The sequence below is a fragment of the Adiantum capillus-veneris genome, chromosome 10, assembly GCF_014529385.1.
Source record: "Adiantum capillus-veneris isolate H3 chromosome 10, ASM1452938v2, whole genome shotgun sequence".
Classification (NCBI taxonomy): Eukaryota; Viridiplantae; Streptophyta; class Polypodiopsida; order Polypodiales; family Pteridaceae; genus Adiantum; species Adiantum capillus-veneris.
This window is the reverse complement of record NC_140940.1, coordinates 33,986,959-34,001,790: the sequence shown is the minus strand read 5'-3', so window position 1 is coordinate 34,001,790 and position 14,832 is coordinate 33,986,959.

Genomic DNA, 14,832 nt, shown 5'->3' with positions numbered 1-14,832 from the left:
AACAGACACACAGAGTGGGTGGAGCTCAGTGAGTATAATATTCACAGCTCCTTATTTCATTGTATATCAACAAATAAGGTTAGTAATGGGTTAGTAGTAGGTGTCTAGCAAGTAGGATTGAACCCCAACATTTTTATCCAAGTTTGAGGCAAAAGAGATTTTATCGTATATGTTACACTTTAAAACTTTGATAATTTTTTTCATTTTTAAGAAAAACTTTTAAAATTGATTCAATATCCTTGCACTTCTTGAGTTCATGGAATGAGAGATAAAAAACAATCATCATCTATTTCATGTCATGGAATTAGAGCTGGAACTTTGTACATCATAGCCTATTTCATGGGATTGGAATTGGAACTTTGGTAAACCATAATCTATTCTACGATATTTTTTTAATGAAAAAAATCGATTCAATATCCCCACACTTCTTAAGTTCATGGAATTGATTTAATGTCCTTGCACCTTGTAACTGATTCAGTACCCTTGCACTCCTTGAGTTCAAGGAATTGTAAATTATTTTAGAAAAACCTTTTAGTACCTTGATATACAACTTGGCATGTATGACTTTCAAAAAAAAAAAAAAAACTTGTTCACTTTTAATTTGGTGTAGTAATAATGAAAGGTCTTAGCAGTAATCAGTAACAAGGATAGTAGTAGCACTTAGAAGTAACTGAGGGACATGGTTAACAACTAGTAGGGTATGTAGACACATGTAACATGCATTGAAGCTTATTAATATACTTTGCTTGTTTGTATGATTGCAAGTAAAGACCCTCCTCTCTTATTGCTTGGATTTTGTTACTATATCAAGGTGAAGGGAGATAGTTTCCTTATATATATTCATTATTAGAATGCCTTTTAACTCTCAAAACCTATATATACAAAATGTTATAGCATATGATATATAATAAACATCATTTCTTATCTTGGTCAAGAGTCTCTTATAATTGTAACTTATTTATTTTATTGTGTGGTTAATTTTAAATTGTAAAACACACACACACACACACACACACACACACACACACACACACACACACACACACATATGTCACTTTCATCTGTGGATTACTATTCTAAGAATGGATACTTGCTGATATTTAACACTACATGGATGGCTGGTATAAGTTAAAAAGGTTTTAAGTAGGGCATGGATAACAATTGATAGGTTTATTAACACTTGTAATATGTATTCAAGGCTAACAAATCTGTTGATTTGTTTATATGGATATAGGTGAGCACTCTATCCTTACTTAGGATCTCTTTGGCTAGGTTGTTGTCCATCACTGTCGAACCTGGCCTCTTTCACTTCGAAATAAGTTGTTCTTGACTATCTTTTGTACAAAACACTCGGATGGACGGTCCGTTTTAGGTTGACACTCGGATGGATGGTTCGTTTGAGGTATATCCATAGAAACTGGTTAAAGCATGGAAAACTTCTATGACTAACTATGAACGACATCCATACTATTCTTTACTGGCTAACAAAGTCTTAAAACTTTGGCTAGAGTATAATCCTCTCTGTTAACATTGTCACTTATAGCTCCGATGAGATAGTCTTTGGCTTTAGACTTGACTATTCTATTCTTATCAACTTGATGAGAAAGTAGGTCCATACTCAATGAGCCTACTACCCAACTCATTGAGTATGGTGTTTGAGTTAAGGTGGGCATGCACACACACACACACACACACACACACACACACACACACACACACATGTCACTTTCATTTGTGGATTATTGTCTTTGAGAATGGATACTTACGGATATTAACACTACATGGATGGTAGGTATAAGATAAAAAGGTTTTTAAGTAGGACATGGATAACAACTAACAGGTTTGTTGACACTTGTAATACACATTCAAAGCTAACAATTTTTGGCTAAGTTGTTGTCCATCACTATCAAACCTAGCCTCTTTCACTTCAGAATAAGTTATTTTTTACTATCTTATGTATAAAACACTAGAATGATACCTCATTCTTACTATGATGTACAAAAATGAATTAAAGACTGAGTTGTTTTTGTGCTAATCATTGTCCTTTTTCTAAAGCTAGTTGTCCTTTGAATTGTTATGTTCTTTTGTGTATAAGTATAAGTCTAAAAACAACAACAACACACACACACACACACACACATACATATATACAAATTATGATTGTATGAGCCACCTCTTGATGAACTAGTTAGGGTTTTCCTTGGCCTTGTTTGGAACTTTCCATTGCTTAACTTAATGGTAAAATTAGCAGTAGTAGATCTCACTTAATAGTACCAATGCGTGACTTAAAATTTTAGAGGGAGCCTCCTTGATGTTGACATTGATGTAGTGATATGCATACCATATTGTATGTTATATTGTTCACCTCTGGAAAGACTTTAAAAAACATGGGAGTGTCATAAAATCTAGTATCTAGCTTTATCCAAATGACTTTCTCAGGTTAAATTGATCATTTAATATGGGAAAATAAAAGGAAAACAAGAGCTAGAGCATAGATATGTGTTTTTAGACCAAGCTCACCACGGGGCCAAAAGGGAGATGGTTACATCTCAGTAAGGGCTGAAAAGAAGATGGTCTACTGAAGGACAATATGTTAATAGTGGAGCTTGAAACACCTTAGGGTTAGCTCCATTAAAGACCTCCAAAGGTTAGTGTTACATGTCCTAAGACTTAGGACCTTCAGGTTAGGCAAGCTAGGCATGTGCTTGAGGTGTTCAAGTCAAAGATGAGCCCTAATTAGGGGCATGAGAGCAAAATATCTCTCTCTCTCTCTCTCTCTCTCTCTCTCTCTCTCTCACACACACACACACACACACACACACACACACACACACACACACACACACACACACACACAAGGCAAGCCCAAGACTCAAGAGGCACTAAGGCCACATATCAGCTCCCTAGCAATATTGCCCTCATAAGGTGCATGAACCCTATTGGATGACCTATAGAAAGGTCCAATGAGACTTTGAATTCAATTAAAAAATTCAAGATCTTTCTCTTAAAAATGGAAAAGGAGGACATTTGTCCAAATGTTACAATTTAAAAAGTTAAGGTCTTTCTCTTAAAAATGGAAAAGGAGGACATTTTTCCAAATGCTACGATTTAAAAAGTTAAGGTCTTTCTCTAAAAGGGAAAAAGGAGGACATTTGTCCAAATGCTTCAATTTAAAAAGTTAAGGTCTTTCTCTTAAAGGGAAAGAAGGAGGGTGCTTGTGGAGGAGGCTACAATAAAATAAATATCTCTCTCTCTCTCTTTTAAATACTCCACAAGTCACAAACACATACGCACACTCTCTGATTGTGTGTTGTATACACAACTCCATCTCATTCTTCAAGTTTGAGAGCCTACACCAACACTCTTGGCTATGGAATGCAAATCCAACGAAGAGCCATGCTTCAATGCATAAGATTTTCATTTTCTTCATTATCATTACTATGCTATTATGCTATTATGCTATGCTAAGCAAAAAGAGTGATGATAAGTGAGGAATTATTTCTTTCTCGTAAGAATGTTTCTTCGTCCTCTTCCCTACCCTCATTCCTTGCTAGCTCTCTCCACCTTCAAAGGTGTTTGAGGTCTTGTGACTGAGGTCGCGGACAAGTTAAAGCTTTCATTTACCTTAGTTACGTGCATAATTGTGGTGCATGAAGCTCTCTATCTTCATTGCACCATCAAAATTTCAAGGAACACAAAGCTTGTATTGTACCAAGTCTCTCTTTATGGGAGAAACTATAATACAAAAGCCTTTTGGAGGGGGGACTGGCTCCACATAAATCCGGTCCTCAACTGTTTTCAAGATCTCTAATTCTCTCTCTTGCAAAGTATTGTTCATGCAAAGTTAATTAAGTATAATTGTTATGTTGCTACTTCTAATCAAGTTCACCCTCTATTTTCTCAAAGTAGTCTGATAAAAATGCTCACTACAATTTTCTTAATTCCGTTATTCTCAATGTCCATAGGCCATTTCCATTACCTAAAAGGGCACCTGTGGTGCAACTACTGACAAAGTATTGGTCTTCATCCAACAATTTGATGCGGCCTTTGGAGACGAGGGATTCACAAAGTCCTCCAAAAATGGTTGGTATAATATAGATTGTGCGCAAGGAAATAGACTCAAGTTGGTTGAATCAATCTGCTCTCTCAAAGAGGAATATGGTTTTGTAATTAGAGGGTAAAGATAAATAGAGATCAATGGCATGCATGATTTTAGTCACAGCCTCAATTTTATGTCAGGTCCTTCAGTTTAGCATAATGCCCAAAACTCCTACAAAAATAAACAATTGAGCAACTTTACTTTGCTCTCATTTCTATCACATTTTAAGATGCAAATGATGTGAAAGTGTATATGAACAAATAGTGCGCACCTTATCATACTAAGCTGCTTATGTATTGTTGTGATTAGGTGATGACATAAACCACTACCATGCTTGTGAACATAGATAGAGATCCAAGAGAAGCATCTAGAGAGAAGCATAGATTTAATCACATTCTTGATATTAAAAGAACGTCATCTCATCTCTTTGAAACTTGAAGCTTTTTTGGTACATTGGAAACTATGAGCCCTTATATTTTCACAACTTTACTCTTAGACATGAAAAATTTTATAATTACACACTGTAGCAATTATGGGCCTTCATCTTTAAAAACTTGCTGGCTTACCCAGTTTGTACTTCTCAACTTGGTAGCACTTTTTTCAACTCTAGGTAGACCAAGGGAAAGATGGTCTTCTTGCCATATAAGAAGTTATTTTGTACACTTCTACCATGTCTTGCTTATAAAAAAGACGCAAGGATAGAAGTAAGTAAGAGAATGGAGTAGAGACATTGAATTCAATTGTGTTCATATTCTTGAAACCAATTCTAGAACCCACTCCATTTTCAAAAAAAGCTTTATTGTTATATTGATTTCAAACGGCTTCATCTCTTCATACAATGCTAACTACCTAATCTGTATAATCAACATTGGTAGCATTGCTAAACCAAGATACACCAGAAGGAGGAGACTCTCTCTCTCTCTCTCTCTCTCTCTCTCTCTCTCTCTCTCTCTCTCTCTCTCTACCACAATAGAAGTAGAGCACTCCTAAGTTTTTTGAACAAGGGCTAGCACCTTATGAAAAACAATGTCTATAAGAAGCTCCCAAGCTTGGTATCAACGAATGCTTTGTAGAATCTTACATATATTTATGTTTTTTAGAATCTTCAAGAGGTTGTGTAATGCATTACTTTTAGAAATGTAATAGAATATAATGTAGTAATAGAGTATTGATAGTGTTTCACTTGGAGAGAAGATATCCCCTACAAGAATAGAAACGATGTTTCTTTGGCCGCAGCAACGCGCGGGTCACATACTAGTTTGATAAAGAATAGAAAGTCTTTTTACTTTACATTTTGAAAAAGCATGTCATTTCTTACATTCTACAAAGGCTTTCATTTCTTAGAATCTTACCCTTCACTTTTGCATTTTAGGGTAGATGTTTGTTAAGGTTTCCCCTTCACTTTTTCATTTTAGATTAGATGTTTTGTAAGGTTGGCTCTCATTTATTACAATCTCCTTCATTTTTGCATTTTAGATTAGATGTTTTGTAAGTTTCTTTTTGAAGTGAACCAGAGATTGACACGTGGAGGCCCTCTCCTTCATTGAAAATTGTAAGCTGCATTATATATAATATAGAAAATCTCCACTAAAGTTCTCCCTTACTTGTTATATCTTCAAAAAATAAATTTGTATGAAGTAACAAAACCTTCACTAAAATTATCCATTTTTTGTTATGTGCAATAAAACTGGAACATTTATTTGATAAAGAATAGAAAGTATTTTGACTTTACATTTGAAAAAGCTTGTCATTTCTTAGAATCTTATCCTTCACTTTTGCATTTTAGGGTAGATGTTTTGTAAGGTTTACCCTTCACTTTTTCATCTTAGATTAGATGAAAAAGTGAAGATTGGCTGTCATTTATTACAATCTTACCCTTCATTTTTGCATTTTAAGTTAGATGTTTTGTAAGTTTCTTTTTGAAGTGAACCAGAGATTGACACGTGGAGGTCCTCTCCTTCCTTGAAAATTTTAAGCTGCATCATATACAGTATAGATATGTATCTATAGAACTTACTAGAATTATGCAAGGTGAAGCTTCACTGTATCCTTCTAAAAGAATAGAATGCAAGAGAAGTCAAGCCATGTGAGGAAGTGAAATGAAAGCTGAAATAAAAATATCCATTTAATACTTTAAAACTAAAATAACATTTAATGTAAGTCTCAATCATCACTGAAAACATTGAAAGTATGTCTAACCCAACACTTCTGGAAGGCTTCTTTTAGAAAGCCAAAAATATATATAAAAATATTGAATCAATACTTCACATCATGGATCAAATTCCTATGAATACTTTTAATATTTTGTTCTCTAATGCTTTTTAAGCATGTCAAAAAAATGAATGCACCTTTGAAAATAACATTTGAAAAGACAGAATTTTTTTTCTTCAAGACTTTCAAGGCTTTTTTGAGGGACACATGTCAAGCAACTAGAATTGAACGACCTTCATCCATATGGATATGAAGGCCTTTAGCATGCAAAAAGCCAAAAAGAGATAGGTTTAATACGCATAGGAAATAAAAACCTATCTCACTTCCTTTCATTTCATTGTTTTATAATGCCAACTTGACCCTTCACCTTGCTTTTGGATGCATCAGCATACATGCATGATGTTTCAAAGAAAAAATTATTCACACTAAACTCCATTTTCAATAAGAACCTTACATCAAATCAATTTTTTCAACAGTAACAATGTGCAATGATTGATATCACAACAAAGAAAAATTACAGCAGGTCTAAGTCATAGAGGAGAGCCTATATCAAAACTAAAAAGTCGGATTCAACAATATACATAGGGGCAAAAGATATTAAAATGCAATATTCTATTAGGGGATGAGTGATAGTGGAGAACCTCTTTATATGAATTCTATCCATTTATGCTCTTTATTAAAGAGAATAGAAGAAACAATTACTCAAGGTATCCACTCATCACTCCATGGATTTCCCTGCTGATCATGCAAGACACTGCCAAAAGCTTTTTCTTTTATTTTTGAGAAGGTGTTAGGGACTCTTTGAGGTTTCCAAGGACCCTTTTATCTAGACATTGAATGAAAAAGCTATATTTTTCTTAGCACTAGCATTAGATTCCATTTTTTAAGAAAAAGGCAAGGAAAAAAATAAAAAATAAAATCCTTTAATGGTGGTCTTCTAGTCAACTCTAGTTTTGGAATATACTTACTCTTAAAATATTTTAAAAGGGGTGATTTTCCTCTTGGATACTTCAAAAATAAGTCTTTTCAATGTGATCTCAAGTAGTATCTCCTAATTCTTAAAAATGAGGAGTCTTACATAAGATTTGAAAATTAAGGGGAGACAAGGACAAGCCAAGAATAAATACTTGAAAAGTTGGGTCTTGAAAAGTACATGCAAATGATGCAATGATGGAATTTTTGAACTTTTTGGACGTTAGACCAAAGTGGGGAATGTGGAGGGATTCTTATGCATAGTAGCCCTCAATCTTGGGAAAGATCCAAGGGCTAAGATAGCCTCCTCTATGCAATTGGTGCCTTTGCAGCATAGCCCTAGATCTAGGTGGGATCTAATGGTCTAGTTTGCTCCCTAGCATGAATTAAGGATCGTCACTCTCATCCATTGATTTAAATAGCATCCAATGGCTCAACAACTAGTGGTTTCTCCTATCCAGTAAAACTTGTTTCAAATGTGGCAAAGAAGGGCACATAGCTAAATATTTCCTAGCATCAAAGACTTGTAGCATTTGCAGGAAAAAGATTCATCCTCCTTCCAAGTGCTTCAAGAAAGACAAAGGTAGCACTAGTAGCAATCCAAGGCCTAAAAGTTTAGTTTGTTTGGCAAAAGAAGACAAAGATGAAGATGATGAAGAAGACGGCAACAACCTTCTTATCTCTTATGATTATGACTATGATGGCATTCTCTAGATTTTGTTTTTTGCCTTTTACCTCTCAATATATTTTGTTTGGAGATATCTTGGATTAGCTTGGTCTCTCTTTGTACATCTGCTCAAGGAGAGGTGTGTAGTGTCTCTTGAATTAGAGATGGTTTGTCTCTTGAATTGGAGTTGGTCTCTTAGAGTGGAGATATTCTTTTCCTTCTGGATTGGATTGTGTCAGAGATCACTTTCATAGTCTAAATCCCAAGGAGAGGGTTGTTAGGGTTTTGGGATTTAGCCTTTGCTTTTGTGACACCTACTCGGATGTAGAGGTGGCACAAAACCATGTGGTAGCATATGGAAAAGGCACCTAGGGTGTGTGGGTACCCATGGGAGCCATTACTAGAGGGTGTGGACTCACATAAAGATATTTAAGGGGCTCCTAAAGTGCCTTGAAAGGTCACCCACGAGTTTGCAAGTTGGTTGGGCTGATTTGGGGCCTCTACGTGATATCATACATGATGCAAGATAAGATGTCTACACTAGCTCTATATAATGAGCCTCTTTATAAACACTTTTACTTAATAAATCAATCAATTATGTGTCCATATTCTAATCTACTTCCATTTGTGTACTCAAGTGTTATTTACCATTCCATGAATGGTTCTCTAATATACCCTCTCTAAACCGATCACGATATTGATGTTGTTGGGAAAACAAGAGCAAGGGGGGGCACCTCTATAGCAATGTCTCCCAATAGCACTCAAGACAAAAATTCAACACCACAAGCCGTATCAAAGGAACTTTCCCAACACCACAAATCAAAGACAATTGATCCCTTGGGAATTTACAAGCACATGCCCACCCAAAAGACCACCTTGGGAACTAGGAAGCACATGCCCTGGCATGGAAGTACAACACACACCAATCAATTCACTTGAGAAAAAGATCTTATCCCCTCACCAAATGATTCTTCAAACCACAATTTCAAAGTGTATATACACCAAAAAACAAGCAAGTGTCCACAACTTACCCTACACCAAACTGCCTACGGATTGCCATATCATGTACCTTGCAGGACAACTCCAAAAGGGATGGTTTCAAGCCTTGAAAATTCTCTGCATTTTTTGCAACATAATTTAAGAAGACCAAAATTTTCAAATCCTCTATGTGAAAAATTGGTGTGAATAGCAAGCTGCCCTAGCACGACTACACATAGGAAAGGCTAGTCGAGGGCAAAAAATTGTATCAAAAAGCATAGTGTCATTAAATATCTAATATCTAACCAATCCAAATGATTTTATCATATTAAACTGATCATTTAATGTGGGATAATAAACGGGAACAAGGTTAGAATATAAACATGTGCTTACGGATCTATCTCAACACGGGGCCAATGGTAAAGGGGCCCAAATGAGAGATGGTTTGTCAAAGAGCAAGGTTAACTAATGGAGCTTAAAATACCTTAGGGTTAGCTTCATTAAAGACCTCCAATGGTTAGTGTTAAAATTACTTTGACCTTAAGCAATCTAGGGTGAGCTTGAGGTGGGAACCCGACCTAAACTTGTCTTTGACCTTAAGCAAGCTAGGGTTGTGCTTGAGGTGGGAACCCAACCTAAACTTGCCTTTGACCTTATGCTAGCTAGGGCTGAGCTTGAGGTGGAAACTCCACCTAAGGTGCTTGTCATGCTTGATGACTAAGGTACTTGAGGTACTTGTCATACTTAATGAGGAAGTTGCTTAAGAAGCTCCCTATGCATGGGGGGTAAGATGCTTGAGTCAAAAAGAGACCCTACACACTTAATGAGGAAGTTGCTTGAGAAGCTTCCTATGCATGGGGGATAAGATGCTTGAGTCAAAAAGAGACCTTACACACTTAATGAGGAAGTTGCTTGAGAAGCTTCCTATGCATGGGGGGTAAGATGCTTGAGTCAAAAAGAGACCCTACACACTTAATGAGGAAGTTGCTTGAGAAGCTTCCTATGCATAAAAGTCCCAAAGTTAAGGGAATCTTTGACATAACCTTCCACTCACCCAAGGGGCACCCCTTTTCTAAAAGGGCACATGGGACACATGTCAGACTCTCACTAAGCTTAACCACATGGGGTGTTTGAATGCTATTGGATGGGCTAAAGAGGGGTCCAATGATCTTCTACTTCCATCCAACAAATATCTAGATATTTTCAAGCTCTCTCTCTCTCTAAGGGGTAAGGAGGACACTTGTCAAAAGACTACCCATGTACTTGACTGCATGCTGCATGTGATTGGCTAGGGGGAGAGGGGTCCAATGATATTGAAGCATGTGGAAAAGCTACCACTCGCCCAAAGCAAGGAGGGGGGGTGCTAGGGGAATATACTCCACACACACACTCATTTGGAAGAGCATTCTGACTTGGTGAAAGTTGAGGAACACCACCTCCTTCTCCAAGCTTGTGAGAAGTGAGAGCCTACATCAACACTCTTGGCTATGGAATGCAAATCCAACCAAGAGCCATGCTTAAATGCTTAAGATTTCCATCTTCTCCATCTCCATTACTATGCTAATATGTATGCTAGCAAGAAGAGTAATGATAAGTGAGGAACTATTTCTTTCTCCTATGGAATGTTTCTTCTTCATCTTCCCTACCCTCATTCCCCGCTAGTTCTCTCCACCTTCGAAGGTGTTTGGGGCCTTGGGACTGAGGCTTGGGAGAGTTAATTCTTTCTATAGGTTTATGTTATGCTTGTGATGCATGAAGCTTTCCATCTTCATTGTATCACGTATGTCACAAGGAACACAGAGAATGTATTGTACCAAGTCTCTCTTGATGGGAGAAACTATAATACAAATGCCTATTGGAGGGGGACCGGCTCCATATGAATCTGGTCCTCAACTATTGTCATGTTCTCTAAACTCTCTCTCTTGCAAAAGTATTGTTCATGCCAAGTTAAATAAGTACCATGTTTATGTTGCTACCATCAATTAAGTTCACCCGCTATGCTCACAAAGTAATCTCTAAAACATGATGCACCTAATTTCCTAATTCCGCTACTCTCAAAGTTCATAGGCCATTTTCATTACATTGGTATCAGAGCATTTGGTTTCTCTTTTCTTTCTTAAGAAGAGAGGTCCTTAAGTAGCCTATTAATGGTTGTTTTTGTTAATTATATTAGGGTAAGTGGGTCTGGGATCTATTATCGGTTTTGTTGAGCCCACTATGTGGGATATGGTGCACACCTCGAGAGATTTGGTCTTAATAATGGAGTCTTTTTAGACTTGCCTACGGCTTTACCATTATTGAGCCATAAGAATTCCAAAAGGAGCTATCCCTCGGCAACTTTGCTATGTTAAACTCACTCCACTACTCTCTATAATTAACCAATTCGAGCCGTGGGTGTAGATACTTAAGTGCCTATTTTCAACGGCTAAGAGGAGTAGCAACTAAGTTTTTGAATTGCCAAAGCATACACTAAGTAAACATATAAGTTTAATTACCATGGCTGACAATAACCAAGAGAGTAGAATGAACATTGATAACTTTGATTTTGCACATGAAGGTGCCAATGATGATGCCCCCATGTTTGTTAATTATCTTGTCACTAGGTTACAACAAGCTATGGGCAACCCCACTTTGCAAGATGAAGTTACTCAACAACTTCGTGCTTATGGGATTTCCTTTCCTCTCCAAGAGGAGAGAGAGCATATGAGGCTTCTTGAAGAGACCCCCAAAAAAAGACTCTCTCCCATACGAGAGGAGGAATCCAAAGATCAAGAAAGCAATGAATCCATAAATTCCTCAGAAGATGTGGCTCTACAAAGAAGGCGGATTAAAAGATCGCCAACTCCTCCCAAGAGGAAACGGTTAACCCATAGTCCTTCTCCTCTTCACTCCAAAAGGGAAGAGAGGAAACCAAGGAAGAAAAGGGCAAGAAAGAGGTCACCCACTTCTCCTTCTTCTTCACCTTCCTCCTCTATCGATGAAAGCTATGGCTATTCTCCTCGAGAATATAAGAGGGGAGGATATCACAAATCTTACCCTACATGGCGAAGGTCACAAAAGCTCAAGAAGTTCAAAGAGGGAGGAAAGAGTATCTTTTTTCTCACCTATGATGGCACCTTTGGTGCTACTGACAAAGTATTAGCCTTCATCCAAAAATTTGATGCAGCCTTTGGAGACAAGGGCTTCACGGAGTCCTCCAAGCTACACCATGTAGCTATGCACTTCCAAAAATCTGCTCGTCAATGGTGGGCTATCCTTCGTGGCAATGGCGAAGCCCCAAAGACATGGAAAACTCTACGAGTTTCCATCATGAAGCAATTCCTTGCAAGCGATGCAAAGGACAAAGTGCTCACCGAATGGTGGAGTTTAAGGCTTCTCTCTCATGAGTCTATCCACAAATATGTGGACAAGTTTTGGGATTTACATCTCAAGGCTACTGCCTTTAGAAAGATAGACTTTGTTGAGCAAAAACAACAGTTTTATGTGGGATTACCTGAAGAGATGGCCGAGTATATCAATTCTCAACGACCTAACTCTATCAGCGAAGTAATCCACCATACCATGGTTGCTTCACTCATCAATTTCCAACAAGGGGTTAGACAGAATGTCAAACCCATGGAAAATAAAGACAAAAGTGATGCAAAGGGAAAAATTAATGCCCAAAATTTTTCCCACATCCATTCCAACAACAACAACAACAATTGGTCCAAGGAGAAAGGAGTTTACAAAGGTAAAAATAAACTCTCTCCTGAAGAGCTTGAAACTTTTCGCAAGGATCACAAATGTTTTAAGTGTGGGGAGCAAGGACGTGGCTATCGTTCTTGCCCCAAAAGAAATGCTCACAATGAGACTCCTAGAGCTTCCACTATCGAACCTCCAAAAGAGGATACTCATTGCAAAGGATCACCTCTCTCCTATGCTTGGGGAAGGGTAAGGGAGAATGATGCTTTCATCTTGTTTGACCCTGGTTCTACTCTCAACTTCATGTCAATGGAGTTGGCCACCAAGTTGGGCATTCAAGCTTTTGAGATGGGAGATGTTGTAACTGCCGATGCCGCTTTCAAGGGATAGCAAGCCTTCGTTACTCCCTTGATTGGGAAGTTGAGGCTTCATGTCCAAAGCTATGTCAACAAAGAAGACTTCTTTATCTCTCCTCTCCAACATGAGGATGCTATCCTTGGGATACCATGGTTCAACCGCATGGCTGCCAACATAAAGTTCCCTGAAAGGAAAATCTACTTCACCTACTGGGGAAAGAATATGTATATAGATGCTAATGAGTCTGGTCGTACTATACTTCTTGTAAATCCTCTCGCCCTTGATAAATCAATGAAAAGCTCAATTTTTGCGTACATGATTTTTGTCAAAGAATCCCTAAAAGGTCCTAATATTTCATCAAAGGTGAATGGTAGGAATCAAGAAGAGTTAGACTTGTCTAACTTTCTAAAAGGATTTCAAGATGTGTTCATTGATGATATCCCTATGGATTTACCTCCAAAACGAGGAGATGATGACCATCAAATTGAGCTCCTATCAGGAAGCTCACCACCTAACAAACCTCCCTATCGAGTTTCACAAACTTAACAAGAGGAGATCATGAGGCAAGTACAAGAATTGGTAGACAAAGGAATGGCGAGGCCTAGCTCCTCTCCTTTTGCTCTCCAGTACTTTTAGTGCAAAAATAAAGATGGTACATATCGCATGTGTGTGGACTATCGCGCACTAAACCATATCACTATCAAAAACAGATTTCCCGTACCTCAAGTAGAAAATCTGTTTGATAAGCTACAAGGCTCTACCTACTTCAGTAGGATTGACCTTAAAAGTGGCTACCATCAAATAAGGATAGTGAATGAAGATATCCTAAAGACCGTGTTTCGTACAACGTTTGGCCTTTATGAATATCTAGTCATGCCTTTTGGCTTGACTAATGCACTAGCTACATTCAATCGAGTAATGGAGAAAATTTTTAGACCCTACCGCAAATTCACTGGAGTGTTCTTTGGTGCTATCATCATCTACTCCAATTCCTTGGAGGAACACAAGCAACATCTCCAAGTGATTTTTCAAGCATTAAGGGAGAATAAGCTCTTTCTCAATCAAAAGAAAACCGAATTTTTCCTTTATATTATCTCTCAAGATGGTATCCGTATGGATCCATCAAAATTGGAGGTAATAAAATCATGGCCTAATCCAAGGAATCTACGTAAGCTAAGAAGCTTTATTGGTATGTGTGCATACTATAGACCCTTCATAGCAAAATTCTCTCAAATAGCAGGACCATTACATGACTTAACAAAGAGAAACTTTAAGTATTCATGGACTGCTAAGGAGCAAAGTGCATTTGACAAGCTTAAAGAGAAGCTTATCTCCCAACCAGTCCTCATACTTCCGGATCTCTCAAAGCCATTTGAGGCCCAATGTGAGGTTTGTGGTGATTGCCTTGGAGCAGCCTTGCTTCAAGAAGGGCATGCCATAGCATATGAGAGCCGAAGGCTCAACACGGATGAATGGGTCTTAGGCATTTATGAGAAAGAGCTATTAGTTGTTCTACATGCCCTAGACACATGGAAGCACTATCTATTGGGGACTCCATTCATCTTACGAACAGACCATCAAAGTCTCAAGTACTTCATGACGCAAAAAAAGCTTTCCGACAAACAAATGAGGTGGGAAAATTTTCTTTCACAATTTAATTTCCACATTGCTCACGTTGCTGGTAAGCACAATCAAGTGGCTGATGCACTTTCACGACGACCAAAAGTTAATGCTATGTCAATAGCAGCTCACAATGATCTATCTTCTATGATAGATGAGTATGCTACATAATGTCAGCCCTTGCTTTGGGGAAGAAAGAGGAACCATTCACCTTGCAGGATGGTTACCTTCTCCATGGCAATAGGCT